We start from the raw sequence: 21834 nt of genomic DNA on the forward strand, positions 1-21834 counted from the left end.
CTGGTGTGCTGTAGAAGTGCTGCTGGAATGGGTCTGGTTCTGTAATCTGCTGGGTTTTGTTCAGTGCTCACATAATGCCACTGATCTGGCTGCGTAGATTTCCTGATGCGTGTGACTCTATTTGAGACATATACATAGAATCTACGAGATGTATTGCCAATGTAACCGAGGACTACTCTGCTGTCAGTAAAGAACTTAACTGTGTGTAGGTCTATGTCCAACTCCATAGCAATCAGCTCTCCTAACTCCACGGCCAAGACAGCAGCGCAGAGTTCCAAGCCTGGTATAGTGTGAGCAGGGCGTGGTGCTAACTTGGATTTGCCAATGATAAAGCCAACATGACTTTGCCCACAAGTGTCCATGACTTTCAGATAGGCTACAGCTGCTATGGCTGTGGTAGAGGCATCTGAGAAAATATGAATCTCTTTTTTCTGGATGAGCGATGGTGACACCTGTACATATGGCCGGGGAATATGGAGTTGCTCAAGATCAATTAGAGAATCAGTCCATGTTTTCCACTGTGACTGTTTATCAAGAGGAAGTGGAGCATCCCAATCACACTGCAGTGCAGAAAGTTCTCTGACCAATGCCTTCCCTTGCATGGTTACGGGAGCAGCATGGTTACAGGCCATTGACAGTGGACAGAATGCCTCGGCGAGTGAATGGCTTCACGTCACATGAAACTTGAAAGGTAAAGCTGTCTGTTGTTAAATCCCAACTCACCCCTAGGCTTCGCTGGAGAGGCAAAGGATCAACTCCTAATTCCAGGTCTTGTGTAATTTGAGATAACATTCTGCGAGCATTTCCCGTGCTTCTTTCAGGAGATTGATGGCCTCTGCTTCTGTACTTACAGAGGCCAAAGCATCATCGACATAACAGTTTCTCATAACAAACTGCTTGGCGGCAACACCATGCTCTCTCTCACCTTGCTCAGCTGTGCGTCTTAAGCCATAGATGGCTATAGCCGGAGATGGGCTATTGCCAAAGACGTGGACCTTCATTCTGAAGTCCGTGATTTCTTTGTTGGGGTCATTATCTTTGTGCCACACAAATCTCAGGTAGTTTCTGTGGTCCTCTCGTACCACAAAGCTGTAAAACATCTGTTGCACATCTGTGGTGACTGCCACTTGATCCTTTCGGAAGCGCATGAGGACACCTATGAGCGAGTTATTTAAATCAGGGCCACTAAGAAGAGTGTCATTTAAGGATATCCCATTGCACTGGGCACTCGAATCAAAGACTACTCTTATCTGGTCAGGTTTGCGAGGATGGTATACGCCGAACATAGGGAGATACCAACTTTCCTCATCTTCCCTCAGAGGTGGAGCTGGCTCCGCCTGGTCACTATCAAACATTTTCTGCATGAAGGTGAAGAATTGTTCTCTCATGGCTGGACGTTTTTCAAGAGTGCATTGCAGAGTGCGAAGACGTTTCAGTGCTTGAAGTTTGTTATTTGGAAGCCTAAGACGAGGGGAACGGAATGGCAGCGGCGCCACCCAGTGGTTCTCGTCGTTCATGAACATCTCTTTCTCCATGATGTTGAGAAATATCTTATCTTCCACAGACATAGCAGGCTTGTCATCATCAGGATTTCTTTGGAATAGAGTGTCTCCCAATTTTTCAGGATTTGCCTTGAAAGGAATGTCTGTTGGAGACTGAAGCCTTGCTTGTGGCTGTTTCATGCAAACATTCATTTGCTCCTTTACCTGGATAAGATTTGTGCAAGGACTTAGAAAGGATGAGCGCCCGTTCTGTAAGATGTTGGTTTTGAATACAGTAGCATTGCTTGGTTTGTGGACTCCACCCAGACACACTTCTCCAACAATGACCCAGCCCAAATCTAGCCTCTGTGCATATGGACTGTTATGCGGTCCATTGTGCTGTTCGCGTACTTTATGCAAGCTAAGAATGTCCCTTCCTAACAAAAGGAGAATGGGAGCCCCAGGATCTAATTCTGGGATTTGGTCTGCTATGCATCTAAGGTGAGGGTAGTATTGTGCAACCTCTGGCGTTGGGACTTCAGACCTGTCGTCTGGTAGCATGTCACATTCGATCAAAGTTGGAAGCATCACCTGTGTTTTTCTATTGATTGACTCAATGATCCAATTACTTGCTCTCCGTCCTATAACCTCCATGGTGCCTGAACAGGTTTTTAGCATGTAGGGAAGTGATTCTCCACGGATGTCAAATAAATCAAAGAGCTCAGATTTCGCTAGTGACCGATTACTTTGGTCATCCAAGACTGCGTACATCCTTTCTGCTTTTTCAGGATGACCGAAAGGGTAAACATTTACCAGACATATCTTGGAACAGGATCTACTTAAAGACTGCCCACAGATCTCTGTGCACTTGGTTATGACTGGAGGTGTTAAAGTTTCTTCCTTCTCCCCGCCGTGCTCTCTCTCGGTTCTTGAGATCTCTGCTAACCAAGGAGGTGGACCAGGATGCATTGCAGTGTTATGTGACTGACTGTTGCACTCCATGCACTTTACCGACATTTTGCAGTCTTTTGCTAGATGTTTGGTCGAGCCACAGCATTTGAAGCAGATAGACTTCTCTTTCAGATACGCCTTCCGTTCATCTAGGTGCTTGCTTCTAAACCCTCGACACTTGGACAATGGATGAGGTTTGTTGTGAATAGGGCACTGACTGTGTGGCTCCTCTATTCTCTTTTCTTGATCAGCACATTGAGTTACATGCATGGCTGCTACCTCAGTCTTTCTTACTGACACAGGCAATCTTCTGCTGTAATTTACAGGCCTCTCTGTCTTTAGAGATGTTAGGTTAGTGGCTGTGGAGAATGTGAAACTTGGGTCGTTTCTTGTCTTTGCATGACTGCGGATAAACTGCACAAAACCTTGAAGGGAGGAAAGGATACATGATTGTCTTCCTTATACCTGGACCCCTGTGTGATCCACCTGTCCTGTAAGATGTAAGGGAGCTTTTCCACAATAGGATTGACACCTCGAGCTGTGTCTAGATATGCCAGACCAGGTAAACTGCCCTCTGCTTTAGCTGACTCAATCTCCAGCAAGACATCGCCAAGCTCTCTTAGCTTTTGGTTATCTTTATTTGAGATTCTAGGGAAATCTTCAAGTTTCTTTAGCAGGGCATGCTCTATAACTTCAGGACACCCGAAACATTCTTCTAATCTCTGCCACAACATGTGAACACCAGCTACAGGATTATGAACATGCACTGACCTGATTCTTTTGGCTTGCAGAGATGAGTCGGGCCCGAGCCACTTTGTCAAGAGGTCAAGTTCTTCTCTAGCATTTAACTCTAGATCTCTTGTGACGCTATGGAAGGAAGATTACCAGCCCAGAAGACACCAACTCTTTTTCTTATTCTTTATTTTATATACTTTATTTTCTGTTTGTGTTTTATTTTCCTCTTTATATACAGCACTGAAAAAAAGAGAGCACTTAAAAACGATTTAAGAGTTTCTTTGATTCTATTTTACCAAATTGAAAATCACAAGCCATCAAATAAAACCAAGCTGAACTGCTTGAATTTTTGCACCAGGAGTAAAGCAGCATAAAGTTATCCAAAAGCAGTGTGTAAGACTGGTGGAGGAGAACATGATGCCAAGGTGCATGAAATTTAAATGTGATTGAGATCCACCAGGGTTATTCCACCAAATATTGATTTCTGAACTCTGAACTTTTCTTTGCATTATTCTTTATATTTTTTTTTTGTTATTTCAGTCATTTCTCATTTTCTGTAAATAAATGCTCTAAATGAGAATATTTTTATTTGTAATTTGGGAGAAATGTTGTCTGTAGTTTATAGAATAAAACAACAATGTTCATTTTACTCAAACATAAACCTATAAATAGTAAAATCAGAGAAACTGATGCAGAAACTGAGGTTATAGCTGACTATTTACTCCCAAAACTTTTTACTCTTATACGACCGCAGGACAGATTTCAATACCCAATTCTCCTCACTGATTCAGCTCGATATCACAGATACTCTGATTCCTTATCTTTTACTTGTCTGTAGTGTTTTTTTTGCTCTGGCTGAATCAAAAGCATTGGGTTTCAATGTTCCTCCTCTCTCATAATCCCATGGGAAATATACACCTACGTCTAAAGCAACGTATTTACGCATCACTGTGCCTCACTGAGTGTTTCACACTTTCTGAGATTTTAAAGTTTTTATTTAATGAAATTTGTGTTTTTAAAGTATTGTACAGTGCAAGTTGTTCCTCCCATACGCTTCACACAATTACAGTTAATATAAGTAGTGGTGAAAGCGTATAAATAAACTTTAAAAGCTGGCTTGGAAAAGTGCGCTAATAACTCCTCTGCTGTGGTGTTGGTAGATGGTTGCTGTGGTGTTGCTATGTGGTTGCTAAGGTGTTGCTGGTGGTGGCTGTGGTGTTGGTAGGGGGTGGCTGTGGTGTTGGTAGGTGGTTGCTGTGGTGTTGCTAGGTGGTTGCTGCAGTGTTGCTAAGTGGTTGCTGTGGTGTTGCTAAGTGGTTGCTATGGTTGCCTCCCCCCTTAAAAGTGGCTCAAAAAGCTACTGAAAATGTCTGTTTTATGAAAACTGTACCAAATATTGCTTCAAAAAGCTCAACCAACCTAATCCAGTAGAGTTTCTATTATCCTGCAAAATTGTAGTGTTTAAAAAATTTAATAGTGTAAAAAAAATGCAAATAGAATAATAATGAGAACATTACAAAGAGGTAGGTAAAAAACTTAGTTAGTAGTAGTTACTTAGTTAGTAACTTAATGAATTTTGAATGATTACTTTGATATATATATTGTATTTTTTAGCACAGGTAAAAATTGTACACACACACACTTGTCTCTCCATGTGATAGAATAGAAAATCAGACCAGTACAACCAAAGCTCCACCTATTAGATCTTAAACTCCTCCAAGAAATAAGTACAAATGTAAGGAGTGCAAAACTGGAACAAGCTTTAGTCTAGAAAACAAAGTACTTAAAAATGTTGAGTTAAAAGCTTGCATTTTTAACTGTTTAAGAGCTTTAACGCAGAATGCTAAAAAATTGCTGCTGTGCTTATAAACAGTGTTTTTAGTGAGACGTGCAGCAGTGCAGATGTGAGCAGTGAACACTGCACATACCACGCTTAGTGTGTAAACACCATGGAGCAGCAGAGACAGCATTTGTTCCTGGCTTATATATCAGATTAAATTGAGACTCATCAGCAGTTTAGCTCAGAAAAAAAAGAAGTATATTTAATATCTGGGTTTGATCGAGGCCAGATCAGGTTCTTTCCACAAGTGAGCCACTTCAGGAAAAAATCTGCGTGTTGGGTGGGGCGGGGCATATTACAGTGGAAGTTGGGGTTGAACTTGGTGGCGTAATTAACTTGCGTAAAAAAAAATAGCACGTTACTGATGATGAATTTAAATGAATTGTGTGCATTTGCAGTGTATCACAAAAGTGAGCACACCCCTCACATTGCTGCAGATATTTAAGTATATCTTTTTGAAAAGTAGGCTGTATGGCTGTCACCCCGGAAGGGAGCCTCTTCTGAAGTCTGTACACAAGAAAGCTCGCAAACAGTTTGCTGAAGAAATGTCAACAAAGGAAATTGATTACTGGAACCATGTCCTATTGTCTGATGAGACCAAGATTAATTTGTTTAGTTCATATGGTCTCAAGCATTTGTGGCGGCAAATCAGGTGAGCAGTACAAAGATACTGTACACTTTAATAACTTAACGATTTGAGCTTAAATAACAAACTGCATTTAGTACAGACTAATTATCTGAATTTAGTTAACTCTTAAGCTACTTAATTTATGTTACGTTTACTCAAACAACACTCTTTACATATCCATTTGTAAATATACATAGCAATGTATTTACAGCTGAGAAATGGTAACTTGCTCTTACAGCCTACAACACTAAGGCCAGGCAGCTGCACCACGTTATATAATAAAAGAGAATATATTACGAAAGGTGAAGCCTGGGGGAAATAATTGATCCCTAAACTTTAAATAGACCCTCCAAAACCTGCCTTAGTATTTTAATCCATTCAGAAGTGAACTTGTTTGTGTGCTTTGGGTCATTGTCCTGCTGCAGAACCCAAGTACTCCTGAGCTTGAGGTCAGTAAGGAACAGATAGATGAATATTCTTCTTTAGGATTTTTTGATACACAGCAGAATTCCTGCTTCCATTGTTTTTTGTCACTCCTGGGAAGGTTCACCAGTGTTCCATGTTTTTTTTTCTCCATTAGTGAATAATAGTGAATCACTGTGGTTCTCTGGAGTCCCAAAGTCTGATCTTCATCTACGTCACAACAATAGACAAACACAGTCTTCTTAAACTAAAACCACACAAACAATTATATGTTTGCATGATTTTACTGAACACAACATGTTAACATTCAGAGTGAGGGGGGTAAAAAAGTATGTGAACTCCTAAGCTAATGACTTTTCTAAGAACTAATTGTATCCAGGATGTGATGAGATGTGATTGGATGTGTTGGTTAAAGCTGTCCTGCCCTATAAAAAACACACACCAGTTTTGTGTTTGCTGTTCTTAAGAAGCTTTGCTTGATGTGAATCATGCCTCACACAAAAGATCAAGCTCTCAGAAGACCTACGTTCGAGAATTGTTGACTTGCATGAAGCTGGAAAGGGTAACAAAAGTATCTCTAAAAGTTTTGATGTTCATGTGTCCACGGTAAGACAGACGCTCTACAAATGGAGAAAGTTCAGCACTGTTGCTGCTCTCCCTAGGCGCGGTAACGTCCTGTAACGGTGACTGCAAGAGCACAGCACATGCAGAATGATCAATGAGGTGAGAAAGAATCCTAGAGTGTCAGCTGAAGACTGAATACAGAAATCTCTGGCACATGCTAACCTTTCTGTTAACAAATCTACAATAAGGAAAACACTAAACAAGAATGGAGTTGGTGGGAGGACACCATGGAGGAAGCCACTGCTGTCCAAAAAAAAAAAATTGCTGAACATTTTGAAGTTTGCAAAAGAGCACCTGGATGTTTCACAGCAGTACTGGATAAATATACTGTGGACAGATGAAATCAAAATTGAGTTGTTTGGAAGGAAAACACACAATGCTATGTGTGGAGAAAGGTAAAAGACAGCACTCCATCATCAAACCATCATGGTTTGGGGCTGCTTTGCTTTGCTGCCTCAGGGTCTGGACGGATTTTGCTGCCATCAACGGAAAATGAATTCCCAAATTTACCAAGACATTTTGCAGGAAAACTTAAGAGCATCTGTCCTCCAACTGAAGCTCAACAGAGGATGGATGATGCAACAGAACAACGACGCAAAACATAGAAGTAAATCAACAACTGAACGACTTCAACAGAAGAAAATAAATAAATACTCCTTCTGGAGAGTCCTGACCTCCTGACCCCAACTGAGATGCTGCAGCATCATGACCTCAAGAGAGAGATTCACACCAGATATCCCATAATATTATAGCTGAACTGAAACAGTTTAGTGAAGAGGAATGATCCAGAATTCCTCCTGACCGTTCTGCAGGTCTGATCTGCAGCTACAGGAAACCATTGGTTGAAGTTTTTGCTGCTAAAGGAGGATCAACCAGTTATTGAATCTAAAGATTCACATACTTTTATTTACTCTCACTGTGAATATTAACATGCTGTGTTCAATAAAATCATGCAAACACAATTTTTGTGTGGTTTTAGTTTAAGCAGACTGTGTTTGTCTATTGTTGTGACTTAAATGAAGATCAGAACACATTTAATGACCAATTTATACAGAAATCAAAGTATAATCCAAAAGAGTTCAAACACTTTTTAACAAACTACTTGTTAATCCTAGAAAGAGGCAGTTAACAATCTTCCAGTAAAAACACAGTAACTTCAAACTTCAATTCAACTGTTCAACTATCCGATTGAGTACTTTCCAATTGCAATAGCGTAGCAAAGTTTAAACAACCATCCAATCACAATAAAGCAGATGGTAAACTACCGTCCAATCACTGTGCAATAAGGAGTCCAAACTACTACCCAATCACAGTGCAGGGGGCGGGCTCTTGCGGAAGGTGGTGGAGCAGGAGCGCTGCAGAGGAGGAATTGTGGGCGGGTGCGTTTTTTCGCCAGTCTGGTCCGCGCCCTCACAGTAGCGCGAGCGCGAGGAGCGGCACCGCGGAGCGCGAGCGCATTCCTCCGGCTCGAGCTGCTGCTGCTCCCGTTAGAACGCGTGCACGAGCGCGCGAGAAAGAAAGAAAGAAAACGAGAGAGATAAAGAAAGAGAGATTAAGAGAAGAGGAGAGAAAGGGCGCGCGCGAGAAAGAGAGAGAGATCCGTCCGCTCTCTCCTCCACCACTCGTGTGGGATATTTGAGCTGCGCGTGCTCTGCAGGGGGGCGATGAGGAGGAGGAACCCGGACCCCTCTCACGCGCCCGGGGCTGAAAGTGCGGCTGAGACGCGGCAGCGGCGGTGCACGTGCACGTGCGCGGCGGTGGATGTGTGTACGGGGGACTTCTCCTTCTAGGACACCTCTGCTCGGATGCTGCGCGCGCCCTGTGGATCCATTCTTTCCTTCGCTCGTCAAGGACGTCGTGCGCTCGTGCGTGCATGCTTGCGTGCGTGTGCGCGTGCAAGCTTTTGAGTGAGTGTGTTTGTGTGCATTTGTAAGAGTGTGTGTGAGAGTGAGTGTACGAGTGTGTGTGTGCACTCAGCAATGACTCAGAGCTAGGCTAGCTGGTGCTCGTGCTCACTTTTTTGTTTTTAGGACATAATCTGCTTGTCCTCGTGCGTTGGTTTGCGTTGGGTTGGGTTGGGTTGTGAGTCCTTGCGGTTGAGTATATGTTAGTTAGTGTGAGTGTGTGTGTGTGCACGCGCTTGCTGGCGCGTTCTAGGTGTTTTTTTAGCGTGCATGTGAGAATTTGTATGCGATTGTATGCAAGTGTATGCGCGTGGATGCGAGTGTGTGCAAGTGTGTACGCGTGCACGCGCCCGTTTGTGGATGGTGGAAGTGCCAGAATCGAGGCTAAAGGAAGCTGAAGTATCCGGTGCCCGCCTGCTGCCGCTACAGCTGCCACTACAGCTGCCACCGCTGTATGGTTTGGACAGTGTTTGCACTTGTTTGGGACGGAAGTAGGTGAGGAAGAGGAGGAGGAAGAGGAAGAAGTTCAAGAAGCTGTGGTTTGGAACGAAGAAAGGCAACGCAACCACAAATATATAAAGTAAGCAATGCTTTTTTTTTATTTATTTGATGATGCTTTGATCTTCCTTTGATTGTTTGAGCGCTTTAATGCCACGATGCATTCGATGAAAGAGATTGAATGCTGTTCACTTGACAGCATTGCCAGTTGAGTGTGTGTGTGTGTGTGTGTGTGCATGCATAGAGTGTTTGAGTAGTGTGTGTGTTGTTAACATGACTAATCTGTCTAGCCTATGCACACACAGCCTACCTAATGAACTGTTTCACCTGTGAAGCCTCTATGTGTGTGTGTATATGCAAAGTGATAATTTGGCATCGCACTAGGTATCCTGACCGCATTGATCACATGTAAATCCTTCAATGACTAATTAAGGCTTTATTACGCAATAGCAGAATATATAGCTTAATAATATATGGGAGCTGTCCAGTGCTGAACAGCACTACTAATGCCGCAAACGGTTTCAGCACTACGGACAGCTCCACGATCTCAATCGCACGAAATTAGCGAATATGGAGCTGCCCATGGTGCTGAATCCGATATATGCAATAAAAAAGAGGTGATGTTTGTTGAGCAATTGGCTCTCAAATCTGGCTTGACCTTCTTTAGGGATTTTGGTACACTTTGGCATCCCATAGTTATTCCTTAAGCTGGGCTTGTCATGTTGGGAATGTGTTGGGTGGGAGTGGTTGGCATTAATATATGGTGTACCTAGGGGACATGTATTTTTTTTAATGCTGCAAAATATACAATATGCAAGCTGTCCAATCCTGTCTTGCACTACCTACTGTTGTATTAAAGAGTTGGGAGTGGATGTCATTAATATAAGGTGTGCCAAAAGGACATAGACAATTTTCTGTTAGTACACACTATAGATATATGGCTTAATGCTTTGATACATTTAATGCACTGTACTTGTAGCAGGATATCAGAATATATGATATATTTAAGCTGTCCAATTGTCTCTACCCTTACAGTCTATCTATGGTGCTAAATTCCGAAATATCCAATAAAGCAGGGTGGTGTTTGTTGAGCAATTGGCTCTCAAGCTGGCTTGACCTTCTTTAGGGATTTTGTTGCACTTGGGCATCTAAGAGGTATTCCTTAAGCTGGGCTGATCATGGTGGGAATGTATTGGGTGGGAATGGCTGGCATTAATATATGATATATCTTCAGAATTGTTTCATGCCTTATTATGCACTCTACTTATCAGAATATACAATATATGCAATATATGTCCAATTTTCAGTTGGGACACACTACAGATATATAGTTTAATGCTTTAATTTATACATTTAATGCTCTCAGAATATACAATATATTCAAGCTGTCCAATTCTATTTACCCTTACAGTCTTTGTTATATCCATTATATTTAATAAAATAGGTTGTTTTTCATTGAGCAAGGTGTTTAGTCCAGCTTTAGGGATTTTGTCACACTTGGCAACCCTTGCGCACTGTCCACAGTGCTGAATCCGTTATATCCAATTAAGAAAGAGGTGATTTTTCTTGAGCAATTAACTCTCAAATCTGGCTTGACCTTTATTGGGGATTTTGTCACTCTTGGCAACCCATTGATATTCCTAAAGCAAAGTTATTCATGGTGGGAATGTGTTGGGTGGGAGTGGTTGGCATTAATATATGGTGTACCAATAGGACATAGATAATTTTCTGTTGGAACATACACTAAAGATTAGGCTTAATGCTTTAATTTATACATTTAATGCTCTGTACTTATAGCAGGATATCAGAATATACAATATATGCAATATATGGAGCTGTCTATAGATCTGAATCCATTATATCCAATTAAGCAGGGTGGTGTTTGATGAGCAAGTGGCTCTGAAATCTAGTTGGACCTTCTTTAGGGATTTTATATAATTGTTTAATGGTGTATTATCCATTGTATTTTGAAGAATAAGAGAATATGCAATATATGGGAGCTGTCCAGTGCTCGAGTAGTTTTAGAATCAGTTTTATCCAACCAGAAAGGTGGTATTGTTTGATGGGTAAGTGTTTCTTAAAGCTGGTTTGATCTCCTTTAGGGATTTTGGTAAACTTTCACATTATGCCGACTGTTGGAATTGAAATAAATGGTATTCATAAAGTAGAAGACATGTACTGTATTCTCTAAGCCTATATTACGCCCTATATTTACAGTAGAATGGCAAATATACAATATATGGAAGCTGTTGAAATCTGACATCTATTTTAAAGAGAATATGGAGCTTTCCATGGTTCTGAATCCATTATATCCAGTAAAGCAGGGGTGGTGTGTGTTGGACAAGTAGCTCTTAAAGCTGGCTTGACCTTCTTTATGGATTTTTTTTTTCATATCTCAGAGGTATTCCTTATAAAGGGCTGCTCATGGTGGAAAATGTGTTGGCATTATGTTGGCATTAATATATAGTATATGGTATTCTTATAGGCCATGGATCATTCAATGTTTGGATATAATATTAATATGCACTGTACTTATAGCAGAATGGCAAAATATACAAAAATATGGGAGCTGTCCAATTATTACTAGATCTACAGTCTTCTATTATGAAGAGAATAATGAGAAAAATGTGGTGTTTTGTTGAGTAAGTTGCTTTCCCTTAGAAATACATTGGGTGGGAGTTGTTGGCTTTAATACCTTACTAATACATTATTATTATTTTTAATAATTTATATACTATTTTTTATTAGTCAAATTTCAAATTCCTACAGTCTATTTCCTTTCTAAATCAGAAAATATATAAGTTTATGAACTGTTCCACTGGAGGTAATCTTGCCTAGGCCTGTCATCATGATGATTATGTTATTGATTAGTCTTACAATATATGCACATGACCTTGATATATTGCCCCTTTATTTTTGTTTGTTTGCTTATTTTTAGTTGTTTTTATGAAATAACATATTTAAGTAACCCAGGGTTATGTTAGCTAGCGGTTTGATCCACATAGCTTGATTTAATGTGGTAAAAAGACCGATAATACTCATCTCTGAACGGTGAAAGAGCTAGCGCTTAGCACAGTTAGTGGCTAATGCTCATGCTGCTCCAGCAGTGCTAGCTGGGGTTAGCAGCAGGCTACAGGCTGATATATTCACCTCTGAATGGTGAAAGAGCTAGCGTGGTTAGCAGCCAATTTTTACAACCTGACTGGTAAAACACTTAAGCCACATATAAGGAGCACCAGATTATTAGGAGCACCTGATTTTTTTTTTGGAAAATTAAAGGATTAAATTAAAGGACGACTTAAAAATGATGAGTTTCTTTGATTTTACCAAATTAAAAAACCTCTGGAATATAATCAAGAGGAAGATGGATGATCACAAACCATCAAACCACCAAACTGAACTGCTTGAATTTTTGCACCAGGAGTAAAGCAGCATAAAGTTATCCAAAAGCAGTGTGTAAGACTGGTGGAGGAGAACATGATGCCAAGATGCATGAAAACTAGGGTTAAACTAAAACTAGGGTGTTATGAATATGAACTTGTTTTCTTTGCATTATTTGAGGTCTGAAAGCTCTGCATCTTTTTTGTTATTTCAGCCATTTCTCATTTTCTGTAAATAAATGCTCTAAATGACTTAAATATTTTATTTGAAATTTGGGAGAAAGGTTGTCTGTAGTTTATAGAACAAAAACAACAAGCTGTACACTAGTTAGAAAGTCTCCTATAGGGATTTTGCTATAGATTTTTTAAGGAAATAGATTAAGAACCACGGACAGCTCCACTTTTTTTTACCACTATAAAGAAAGCATGGTGCTCTCCATGGTGCTGCAATCCTTTACATCCAATCATGCATGTATAGAGGGTTTTTTCTGTTGAGAAAGTGGTTCTCAAAGCTGGCTGGACCTCCTAGGAATTGTTGGTACACTTTGGGAGGCGTTTCTTAAGCAGGTTTAGCGGCTCACGGCGGGAATACGCTGAGAGGAGGTGGTAATTCATTATGCCAGATGTTGACATTAATAGATGGTGCATCTATAGAACATAGATCATTTTACTATGGGATGCACCATACTGCATATTCATCTCTGTCATTTCCTTGCTTTAGCACAGCCTCGCTCTCTTTCCCTCTCTTATTCTATCTCTCTCTCCATCTATTTATCTATCTATACATCTATCTGTACGATCTTATATGGGTTTGACCCTGAACTAAAGAGGGAAGATGAACTACACTCAGCAGTAAAAGGTTATCATATAGAGGCTTTCCATCATACTGATTAACCATTGGCTGAACCACATGGTCAGTCCTCTGTGTGAACCAATGGCTGTTGTTCTCTTTGATGGAAAACCTCATTTTAGAAGCGTTTAGATGAACGTTGGAGTCTTTTCTTTTGAGGAATTGCTAAAGAACCCATGTTTTATTCTAAGAGCATGAAAAGATTAAAGGTGAGAGTTTAATAGAAGCTGATCTTTTTGACACTGAAGAGATTCTGCTTTTATTATCTTTATTTTAAGATGATAAATATAGAGGCTATAAGATTAATGAGCTCTCTATCACTTTACTTTCTCTCTCTCAACTAACGCTGGGCAAATATTTAAAAATTATGCACTTAACCATAAAATGTACTAAAGCTTACTGATTCTATACAGTATTTTTCAGATTATAAAGCATATTAAACAACACTAGTAAGGATGCTACATCGAAGTGAGCAAGGGTATCACCATGTTTCCCTTCTAGTGGGGAAGCTGGGGGAAGTGCCTAAATAAACAAAACTGTAATTCTTAATAAGATATTTTATTTTAAAGTTAAACGAGTGCTGGATGTTAATCTACACAGATTTTCTCCTGAAAACGCTTCCATTTACTTACAGTAAGATTAGATTTCCAGTATTTTGTTGTCTAAGGTCTTTTTTTCATGAATGACACAATGTGTCAGCTTTGTTTAAAAACAGTTTTTTTTATTTTATCTAGGTTTTCTTTGTTTATATAATAAAAAAGTCCTATTTTAAACCCAATGTCAAAATATTTATTAAAATATTAAAATTCCATTGCCGTTCAAGGTTCAAAGGCATCATTTAATTATTTTGCTATTATTTATATATATTAAGTTATAGACATAAAATTACAAGTGGTCCTAAAATGACCAAATGTAATAAAACATACATCACAATTAATTCTGGGACAATATACAGCTCTGGAGAAAAAATGTAGAGATCACTTCAGTTTCTCTGATTTTGCTATTTATAGGTTTATGTTTGAGTAAAATGAACATTGTTGTTTTATTCTATAAACTACAGACAACATTTCTCCCAAATTACAAATAAAAATATTCTCATTTAGAGCATTTATTTACAGAAAATGAGAAATGGCTGAAATAACAAAACAGATGCAGAGCTTTCAGAACTCATATAATGCAAAGAAAACAAGTTCATATTTATAACGTTTTAATGGCATCATGTTCTCCTCCACCAGTCTTACACACTGCTTTTGGATAACTTTATGCTGCTTTACTCCTGGTGCAAAAATTCAAGCAGTTCAGTTTGGTGGTTTGATGGTTTGTGATCATCCATCTTCCTCTTGATTATATTCCAGAGGTTTTCAATTTGGTAAAATCAAAGAAACTCATCGTTTTTAAGAGGTCTCTTATTGTTTCAATTAAAACATTTACTGTTTATTTACTTTAAATAGTCTGTTCGTACTTTTTCCACTGTTTATTAATGCACAGTTCATACTGTATATCAAAATCCAGGTAAAATGTCCAATTAATTGCGATATTTGTTTTGAGATCATATCGTGCAGCACTACACAGCTCTCCACACGTTATTGTGTATTCAGTAGGAAACCTGGGATCAGATGAACGTGATTATGGAGTATAATGACATTTTGAAGGTCATATCCGACACAAATCCCTCAGTATTTTCCATTTCCAGTTCGCTGCGAACAACCAGCAATTAGCTGTGCTGTCAGGAGCGTGACGGCTGTGCGCTGCAGACACTCAGTACTCAGCTCGGTTGCCAATTATTGACAAATTGACGAAGGGAAATCAGCAGAGGGCACGTTTCTTAGAGCACGGTGTGAATATGACGTGCATTAGTGATCTGTGGTGCTCTGGTCGCACGATTTTGGGTTATTAGTTGTTGCTGCTGCTTAAATTTTAAAGATTTGTTCCACACCCAGGTAGTACAGCTCATCCCTGTGAGATCTTAATCGATATGGTACCATGAATTCTCAATCGATACCCAAACTAGATTTTTTTAATACCTTTTTTTTAAATTGCAACCAAAAATACTAAAAAGCACAGCCGACATGATTAATCTCATTCTCATACTGTTATAATGAGAGACTGGCATACTATTGGATTTTGTTGGAACAAACAAACATTGCACATGATTATTTGTGGCGCTTTATTAAGAACAAAAACAACAGAAACATTATTTCTAAGCATTAACTGCTTAAATTAGACCGTTCTTGACGCAACAGGCCACCCAACTCCTGGTGCAAGCGGTCATCATCTCACGCCTCGACTACTGCAATGCCCTGCTAACTGGCCTCCCGGCCTGTGTAGTAAAACCACTCCAGATGATCCAGAACGCAGCAGCACGTCTGGTCTTCAACCAGCCAAAACGGGCACGTCACCCCGCTGCTCATTGAGCTCCACTGGCTACCAGTTGATGCTCGCATCAACTTTAAAACTCTTACAATCGCCTACAAGGTGATGTCAGAACAGCTCCTTCCTACCTGCACTCACTCCTGAAGGCTTACGCTACCTCCCGGCCGCTGCGCTCCTCCAATGAACGTCGCCTCGCTTTACCAAACAAACATTCACACAAAGCAATCCAGACTGTTCTCATACAGAGTTCCCCAATGGTGGAACAAACTACCTTCTACTACCAGATCAGGAGAATCTCTCACTATCTTTAATAAACTCCTGAAGACAGAGCTCTTCAAAGAGCACTTACTCTCCTAACACCTCTAACTAACTACCTTCTACTACCAGATCAGGAGAATCTCTCACTATCTTTAATAAACTCCTGAAGACAGAGCTCTTCAAAGAGCACCTACTCTCCTAACACCTCTAACTAACTACCTTCTACTACCAGATCAGGAGAATCTCTCACTATCTTTAAGAAACTCCTGAAGACTGAGCTCTTCAAAGAGCACTTACTCTCCTAACACCTCTAACACACTAACTACTTCTAACCTCATTTCCTTCTTCCCCTCCTTCACTCCTCTATCCTATTATTCCCCTTTGACCTCCTTTTATCCCTATCCAAAGATGTTTTACCTTTAAACTTATTTTACATTGTACTCAACTATTGTAAGTCGCTTTGGACAAAAGCGTCTGCCAAATGTAATGTAATGTAATGTAATGTAATGTAATGTAAATTACAAATATTTTCCCAGAGCATATGGATGCATTTTAGTGTTTGAGTTCTTTTTAAGAAATATCAGCATTAGATAGTGGGGTCAATCTTTAAAAAAAGCATTAAATTCGCGTGCGATATCTATCTCACTACATGCACTGCGATCCCCTTATCACCATCTGTGCAATATGTTTAACATGCAATATTTTTCTCCCCTTTTCATCTACTATTTATTTGATATTTATTCACTGTTACTCTTTGTGCAATAATACTGGTCCACCCTACCATAATCATATCTCTATGCACTAGATGTATATATATATATATATATATATATATATATATATATATATATATATATATATATATATTTTTTTTTTTTTTTTTTTTTTCACTTTACTATATATAATTTTTAACTATCTTTTATATATTTCTGTAATTGTTTTTTTGTATATATAGATTTATCATTATTTGTTTTTTATTTTTTTTCCTGACCTGTTTCTCTGTTCTTTCCCCATTGTGGGATTAATAAAAGACTCTTATATTAGCTTATCTTAAAATCATGATAATTGTTTTTATTGCTAAAATTTCACAGTATTACTGTTGTTTGGCACGTTTTTGCACATTTCATGCAAAGTATCGAAAACAGGAACATATTTTTTAGACCTTTCGGTGCCTTTTTGGTATTAAATTTCGATTCCCAGTCCTGATGACACAGATCTATTACGTTTTGTATCTAAGCATGAATCTCAAATAACTGAGCATCTAAATTATACTTTATTTACCAAGGCGGACATGTGGTCCAGTGGGTTAAAGCACTGCCACTATAATGACATCAGCTGCTGGAGTCCTGAGAGAGCACAGTTGGTCTTGCTCTCTCTGGGTGGGTACAGGACAGTAGATGGCGCTCTCTCTTTCCCCTCATCACTCCTATAGGGTGATGTGGATCAGCACAAGACTGCATCTGTGAGCTCATGTATCAGAACTGAGTTGCTGCGCTTTCCTCCGAGCGTTAGCGCTGTGATGCTACTCGAGAAAAAGGTTCAAAAAGAGGCGGAGTCTGACTTCACATGTGTCGGAGGAGGTGTGTGCTAGTCTTCTTTAACCTCCTGGTGTTGGAGCATCACTAGTGTAAGGGGGAAATATAGCTAAGTAGCAGCTAAAATGGGTGAGACAATCACAAATCAGATTCAGCTGAAGTGAAATAAGAGTAACGAAGCTATTTTTTAAAATGTAAGGAGTTTGGGGCTGTACTTTATATTAAGGTGCAAAAAAGTAACTTCCAGTGAAAGTCCTTTTTTGTATTCATGTTTGTGTCAGTAAAGATTCTTATAAAGATTATAAACATTATCATCAACTAAATATGTGTCAAGAACTTGATGATCCATAATTGTCTGGCTTTCAAATTAAAAATGTGCAAAATAAAATATATATTATAAAATGTATTTATTTATTAATACAGTGATACAGAATACTGAATGCACCTTTTAGCTGCAGGAAAAATAAGATAAGATAAGATAAGATAATCCTTTATTAATCCCACAATGGGGAAATTTACCATGTTACAGCAGTGCAGAGTAAAGGACAGAGAAACAGGTCAGGAAAAGGTAAATACAAATAATGATAAATCTATATATACAGAAAACCTATTGTAGGAAAATATATAAAGAGTTAAAAAAATTATATATAGTAAAAGAAAAAATATATATATATACATCTAGTGCATAGAGATATGATTATGGTAGGGTGGACCAGTATTATTGCACAAGAGTAACAGTGAATAAATATCAAATAAATAATAGATAAAAACAAAAGTGAGAAAAAAAAAATATTGCACATTAAATAAATTGCACAAATGATGATCACAGTACTCGTAGTGAGGTAGATATGAGGTAATGAGGTAAGCATTACAGCTACACTGAGTAGTATGTAGGTTTGTATGAAGTCCTGAGATAGTAAACTAGTGTTTACTGGGAGCGCGGTGTGTTGTAAAGTCTGATGGCGTGTGGAAGGAAGGACCTGCGGTATCTCTCCTTCACACAGCGTGGGTGCAGCAGCGGGTACTGAAGGAGCTGTTCAGTGCTTTCAGAGAGTGATGCATGGGATGGGACAGGTTCTTCAGCATGTTGTTAAGCTTAGTCCTCATTCTCCTGTTTCCCACCACCTCCACTGGGTCCAGAGGACACCCCAGGACAGAGCTGGACTTCCTGATGATTCTGTCCAGTCTCTTCCTGTCGGTGGTGGAGATGCTGCTGCCCCAGCAGACCACTCCATAAAAGATGGCTGATGCCACCACGGCATCAAAGAAGGTCCTCAGTAGTGTCCCCCGCACGCCAAAGGACCGGAGTCTCCTCAGGAGATGCAGTCTGCTCTGACCTTTCCTGTAGAGAGCAGCCGTGTTGTCAGTCCAGTCCAGCTTGTTGTTAAGGTGGACACCTAGGTACTTGTAGGACCTCACTATCTCAATATCCGAGCCCTGGATGTTCAAAGGCACCGGAGGAGAGTGTTTGGTCCTGCGGAAGTCCACCACCAGCTCTTTGGTTTTTCCTGCGTTGATCTGCAGGCAGTTCCTCTGGCACCATTTCACAAAGTCCTGCGTCAGTTCTCTCTACTCCTTGTCATCTCCATCACTGATGAGTCCGACGATAGCAGAGTCGTCTGAGAACTTTTGCAGGTGGCAGCTGGCAGAGCTGTACTTGAAGTCTGCAGTGTAGAGGGTGAACAAGAAAGGCGCAAGAACTGTTCCCTGTGGAGCCCCCGTGCTGCAGATGACCATGTCAGACTGACAGCCCTGCGTCCTCACATACTGCGGTCTGTTAGTAAGATAGTCCAGAATCCAGGTGGTGAGGTGATGGTCCAATCCTGTGACCTCCAGCTTGTCCTTCAGGAGCATGGGTTGGATGGTATTGAAAGCACTGGAGAAATCAAAGAACATGATTCTCACAGTACTCCCAGCATTCTCCAGGTGGGACAGAGATCTGTGTAGCAGGTGGATGATGGCATCTTCCACTCCAATGCCAGGTTGATAGGCAAACTGAAGTGGGTCCATTGATGAATTCACCAGGGGGCGAAGGTGGATGAGGAGCAATCTCTCCAGGGTCTTCTTCAGGTGAGATGTAAGTGCCACTGGCCTGTAGCTGTTGAGGTCTTTTGGATGCGGGGTCTTTGGAATTGGTACCACACAGGATGTTTTCCACAGCTGTGGAACCCTCCCTAGCCTCAAGCTCAGGTTAAAAATGTACTGGGTCACAGTGCACAACTCGTTGGCACAGGTCTTCAGAACTCTTGAGCTGATGCCATCTGGACCCGCAGCCTTTCTGGCCTTGATCTTCTTGAGTGTACCATTCTTAAATGGTACAAATCTGTATTTATTTCTGCTAAAAAAGACTTTGTGCTTCAAAGGGAACAAATCTGACCCTGTAAAGACCAATATTGTACCATTGAGGGTACAATTATGAAGAGTGTACCTTTGAGTACAAACAAGTACTTATATCGTACATTTATACTCTAGTAAGGAAACCCTACTGGATTGCATTGCATTTTATAGACTTCTCTTGTTTGTCTTGTATTGATTTTAGATTGGTAAAGTGTTGTTCGAGTGTTATGTACACATGTAGGCTTGTTTTAAAGCAGTGGAGCGGTTGTTTGTGGATTTCTGCTGGAGGTTAAGCTTTTCTGAAGCAGCCATCATGTATTTTTCTTGCTGCTTTTCTCTCTTTTTGCCCCTCGAGCCAGAATTTGGCTTCAATATCTTCCTGTTTCTTCCTCCTTCATACGAAAACTCGACTTCCCCCTCTCTCTCTCTATTTCTATCTTTTTCTCTCGCTCTATCGCTCGAACACCGTGGCAAGTCCCTCAGCATGAACTCGGCCCTCTGTCAGCACACTGGGAATTAGAAGGTGGGAGTCTATTACTGGGCGGGGGGTGACCGCGAGGCACGACGGCCTCACTATTCTCTGCCGACAACGCCAACCGCCGCGGCTTACGCAACCAACCGTGGCCCTCTGCTGCTGACAGCTGATAATATATTGTTGCTGTCACAATAACACCTCAGATCTGCCAAGTGGAAACTTTATAGGGGAAGGAAAAAGTTCTGAACCTCTTAAATCCTGAGGGTCCGGATCCATGAGCCCGCAGTCCGGTTCATTACTCTTATACACTCTTATATACTGTCAGAACAAGGAAAAGAAAAAGTGCCCGACACAAGAACATTGTTCTCTTCTTCTCTAAATGAAACAATACTGTATCAGTGAACTCTGATATTCTCTAAAAACTGCTAAAACAATGGCCCTCAAAGCCCAATTGTGAAGTTTTTTTTTTTTAAACAGGTCTAAAGGTGCACTCCATTAACTTCCTGCAGGGGGATAAACTTACTTACCTTTCTTTATTAATCGAATAATAGGAAAGAGTGAGTCAAGTGATGCAAGACTTAATAAGGATTAATAATGGAGTTGAATATGGAATATACTGTAACTGAATTAGTGAGCCCAATTGTTTCTTGAACACACACACACACACATACATACACACATACACATACATACATACATACACACATACATATATATATATATATACACAGTCATATGAAAAAGTTTGGGCACCCCTATTAATCTTAATCATTTTTAGTTGTAAATATTTGGGTGTTTGCAACAGCCATTTCAGTTTGATATATCTAATAACTGATGGACACAGTAATATTTCAGGATTGAAATGAGGTTTATTGTACTAACAGAAAATGTGCAATATGCATTAAACCAGAATTTGACCGGTGCAAAAGTATGGGCACCCTTATCATTTTACAGGTTAAATCTCTGAGACAACTTTTTGTATCCTTCCCCTGAACAACTATGTTGAACAATCTTTGTTTTTAGATCATTTGAGAGTTGTTTTGATGAGCCCATGATGCCACTCTTCAGATGAGATTCAAATAGGAGAACAACTTGCAATTGGCCACCTTAAATACCTTTTCTCATGATTGGATACACCTGGCTAAGAAGTTCAAAGCTCAATGAGGTTACCAAACCAATTTTGTGCTTCAGTAAGTCAGTAAAAAGTAGTTAGGAGTATTCAAATCAATAAAATGATAAGGGTGCCCATACTTTTGGTTTAATGCATATTGCACATTTTCTGTTAGTACAGTAAACCTCATTTCAATCCTGAAATATTACTGTGTCCATCAGTTATTAGATATATCAAACTGAAATGGCTGTTACAAACACCCAAATATTTAGAACTACAAATGATTAAGATTAATAGGGGTGCCCAAACTTTTTCATATGACTGTATATATATATATATATATATATATATATATATATATATATATATATATATTTATAAGTTATCTAAAGATTAAATATTTAGAATTAGTAGTTTATCTCATTTAATAC

General features: G+C 39.8%; 2 protein-coding genes across 3 annotated transcripts in view; one reads left to right on the forward strand and one right to left on the reverse strand.

Moving 5' to 3' along the window:
- LOC107196871 (uncharacterized protein C14orf132) overlaps positions 1-21834 on the reverse strand; it is an 893178-nt gene that overhangs the window by 297594 nt on the left and 573750 nt on the right.
- si:cabz01090165.1 (LRR and FN3 domain-containing protein) overlaps positions 8073-21834 on the forward strand; it is a 391809-nt gene continuing 378047 nt past the window's right edge. For both annotated transcript variants that reach the window (XM_049483443.1, XM_049483442.1), the window contains exon 1: positions 8073-9166. The gene's annotated coding sequence lies outside the window, so the exon portion shown is untranslated. The remainder of the gene's footprint in view (positions 9167-21834) is intronic.

The sequence above is a fragment of the Astyanax mexicanus genome, chromosome 9 (genome assembly GCF_023375975.1).
Source record: "Astyanax mexicanus isolate ESR-SI-001 chromosome 9, AstMex3_surface, whole genome shotgun sequence".
NCBI classification, from domain to species: domain Eukaryota; kingdom Metazoa; phylum Chordata; class Actinopteri; order Characiformes; family Acestrorhamphidae; genus Astyanax; species Astyanax mexicanus.